At 38.2% G+C, this 3,839-nt stretch overlaps 1 long non-coding RNA gene across 1 annotated transcript in view; it reads right to left on the minus strand.

The window, feature by feature from the left end:
- Positions 1-2,072: 2,072 nt before the first annotated feature.
- The window catches only part of LOC117284622, a 103,617-nt gene continuing 101,850 nt past the window's right edge, over positions 2,073-3,839 (minus strand). Inside the window, exons 3-4 of the long non-coding RNA XR_004515716.1 lie at positions 3,680-3,751; positions 2,073-2,137 (exon numbers count right to left, since the gene is read on the minus strand). This is a non-coding gene — a long non-coding RNA (uncharacterized LOC117284622). The remainder of the gene's footprint in view (positions 2,138-3,679; positions 3,752-3,839) is intronic.

Consider the following 3,839-nt stretch of genomic DNA (forward strand, 5'->3'; position numbering starts at 1 on the left):
AAAAAAAAAAAAAAAAAAAAAAAAGTCTTCGAGCCTTCTTGAGAATGTTAATTTTGGTGAGTTGACTTTCAGAATTTGGAGAACTGTTACTTTTGTCCCTTCGCATCTCATTCTCCTACGAAAATAAACCTGCAGGAGGGCTTCCTTCCCACCGCTCTCCTGGGCCACTGTGGCTGGCAGGGCGGAGGCTGCCCCTGCTTAGAGGAGACCTGGAGGACAGAGCACCATCCCCCAGCTCCTCCCGGACGCCTGCGCACACCTTGTGCGACTCTTCCTCTGGCTCGGAAGTACAAAGACCCCTCCTCCGGGCTTGGGATCCGTGCTGTGGTTCCCAGACCTGTGGAGCTCAGTAAAAGCTGGTCCTCAGGACCGCCCCTACTTGGTGATTTTTCACTATCAATTTTAGCAGCAGAAACTACTTACTGATGGTAACCCGAATTAACTTTCTGTGATGTTTTGAAATATTATAATTATTTTACAATTTTTTTTCTTCTTCCTTTTTGTTTTTGGTTTTTGTTTTGGGACAAGCTCACTAAATTGACCAGACTGGCCTTGAATTTGCAATTCTCCTGCCTCAGCCTCCTGAGAGCAGGGATTATACAGCCACCACACCCAGCTGTAAAGTTGTGTTTTTATTTTGAGCTAAGACATAGTTTAGTTTGTGACCTGCATGTGATTTTGCTACCCATGAATCGTCTATTTGTATTGGAAATCATTTTTTACACCTGATAATATTGGGGATCCATATATTTTTGGAAAGATTTTTAAAGTTTTTCTTTTGATCCCATTTTTATGATCAATCCTTAAGAAACCTCTATTCTTAAGAATAAATGTTGTAAAAATTCAGGCTATTCTAAAATGATGCCACTAAAGAATTAGATCAAGCACACATTTATGTATTTAAAAGTAAATTTAAGTAACTAGATAATCAAAAGGATGGGCCAAATAAATTTTAATGGATAAATAGATCCATAGGAGAAAAATTAAGAAAAGTAGTTCACATGTGTAAATCTCCTTTCAGTTATCACTTAGTTGGACTGTTTCTCTTCATAGTAAAATAATTTGGTCATAAAAGTCAATGAAAAAGTTTTTATAAGTTCCTGTAGACATTTTTAACAGTTATAGAATATGAAAAATTTAACCATTAACTTTTTCACTTTTAACTAAATATAAACCTTTCAAAATAAATCACTCAAAATTTTCCACTTGACATTAATAATCATAAGCATCTATATCAAATCATACTTTATATATTCTTTTTTCACCACAAACCGAAATTTTTTAAAAAGCAGGTGCAGTTACCCCATGTCCAAGACAATATTTTTTCTTTCCTCCTTTAGGGTTATTTTAAGTAACTGTGGACTTTATTCCCTGTGTATATGCTAAATTTTGTCTCCCCTTCTAGAATGAAGGCTTTAACTGGTTTCCCAGGCTCCTAGACCTCTGTGTATTAACTCTCAATGGCTATTTTTTGAATAAATACTGAAAGAAAATAAGAGTAAAGGAGCAAAGAAGACCCCATCTTGATCTATGCCTTGCGCATCCATATAGTGCTCTGGACTGGGAGAATCTTATTAGACAGTTTGAATATCAGATTAAACTGTTAAGGATCTATTTTTTATGATCACCTTTCAAAGTTCACCTACCATCCCATCAGAGAGTCATTAGTTGCCTTCATTTGTAGAAAGGAGAGAGATGTACCACATACCAGAAACTTTTGCATGCATCGTTACAAATCATAGTCATGTGAGAAGAAAGTGACAAGAAATTAAAATAGCTAAATATGTAAATGGCTTATAAAACGAATTGAGGAGGATGAAGGAGGTCCTTGTAATGCACATGATTCTCGAGTGCATGCTGATGTATTTTCAAGAGAAAAGGGAAAGAGGACTAGAAGTAATGCCTATGGGTTCCTGCATGAATGGCCATTCATATATGTTCTTCTGCAGACAGAAGGATGAAAACCACTGAAATGTACTCCTAAGTATGGACCTACCTGCAATCAGCTACTCCAGAGAGCAAAAGGGAGTTTCCCAGCCTCCTGGACTTTCTAATTTATAACAGATAGGAGCACTCTGGGGGAATGGCCAGTGGGAAACACACTGGCCATAACAGTTTTCTGTAACTTCAGTCAAACCTGAAATAAAATGACAGAAATTTACTTAGGGAGTTTCTTTCCAAAATCTGCCCAAGATATTAATATAAAACTGTGCCTTGGGCAAAGAAAAAGCTGCCCAGGATATTGACAAAAAGACCACATCTGGAACAATGAATAGAAATTAGTATCAGACCTAATTTGTTGCACTGAGGGCTCTTTTGGTTTGTTCTCTTCATCCCAGAAGATGTTATCTGCGTTTTATTTATGAGAAAATTTAAGAGGAGATTGGCAGACATGCTTTGGAACACATGCTTCATGAATGTTGAGTTTTAATCTGTGCGTAAGGAAGATATGGAAAGCATAGAATGTAGTTCTAGTGGCTAAAATACATTTCCAGTTTACAGTAAAATAGGACAAGAATTAGAACAAAATATTGCTGAAGGATGTTGATAAAACTAAATGTTGACAACAGTAAGAAAATAAATGCTTTTAAATCAGGATTAAAATATTCTGAGTTGGTTCAGATGTGACAAGAGTCTCAATTTCCAGAAAATGTTAAGTTTTATAAACAATAGATATTCAAACCACCTTACATTGAAAAATAATAATAAACTGCATTTCTCATTATATGCAGTTACTTTGAGCCGTGAGGCACAGAACATGAAAAAGCTAGTAACACAACAGAAATTCATTTCCTCTTACAAAAAAGGAAAGCTGGAGACTGGCACATTAGGACTGAGATGGTTTTTGGTAATCTGTGAGCACAGGGATCTTTTGCCTCTTTCTTCCATCCTCTGCGAGTGTTGACGCAGGGGCTTCCACAGCATAATCAGCGGCGTTTCCTGAGCTCCAGCCGCTGAGCCCACAGGACGGGAGCACAGCCGTGTCCCCCATGTTAAGGACAGGCTGGAAGTCACCTCTCCCAAACCCACCTGCATTCCACATCCAGACCCTTTCTACTGCGAGGAAATCTGAGAAATACAGTCCCTCTTCTGTGAATCCATGTCCTCAGCTAAATCTGGGGGTGGGGGATTAGGGCACAGGGGGCAGCCTTCAGTGTGAATCTACAGAGCCTTGCAGTTGCAAGGTGAGAGTAGTCATGTCTACAGGCTGGGGATTTAGCTCAGTGGTTCTGCCACCTGCCTTGCAAGCTCAAGGACCCGAGTTCGATCCCCGGTACCAAAAAAAAAGCCCAGAAAGTAGTCACGTCTGGATTCATGAAAACCTTAGGGTTCTCTGTCATTATTCTAATTTGCATTGTAACCAAATCATTTCCATACTGGAAAAAGGAATGTGCAACTAAGCAAAAATTCTTACCAATGTTTGCAAAACAGTGAATCTCTAAAATTTTCTTTTGAAATTTTATTTGGCATATTAGATTTATAAAAATATTTCAGAAGTAGCACACACACCCAGTCGTCCCCTAGTTTCTGCTCATTTTATCACCTTACGTAACCTTGATATAGTTACCGCAACTGAAAATGAAGACTGGTGCCCCACGCGTTAACTCCCCCGGATTTGCATGTCATGGAGTTTTCGCAATATTCTCTTTCTATTCTGCATCTAGGCCAGGACACTCACTGTGCATTCTGTTCCATCTCCTCGGTTTCCCTGGTTCTGTGACAGCTCCTCAGACCTTCCTTCTGCTTCTGACTGCAAAACATGAATGAGAGAATAAAAGAATATAAATAAAAGAATTAAATATATTTATTTATATATAAATATATTTATATATTTATTT

Source organism: Fukomys damarensis, unplaced genomic scaffold (genome assembly GCF_012274545.1).
Source record: "Fukomys damarensis isolate Sample0158 unplaced genomic scaffold, DMR_v1.0_HiC HiC_scaffold_38, whole genome shotgun sequence".
Lineage (NCBI taxonomy): Eukaryota > Metazoa > Chordata > Mammalia > Rodentia > Bathyergidae > Fukomys > Fukomys damarensis.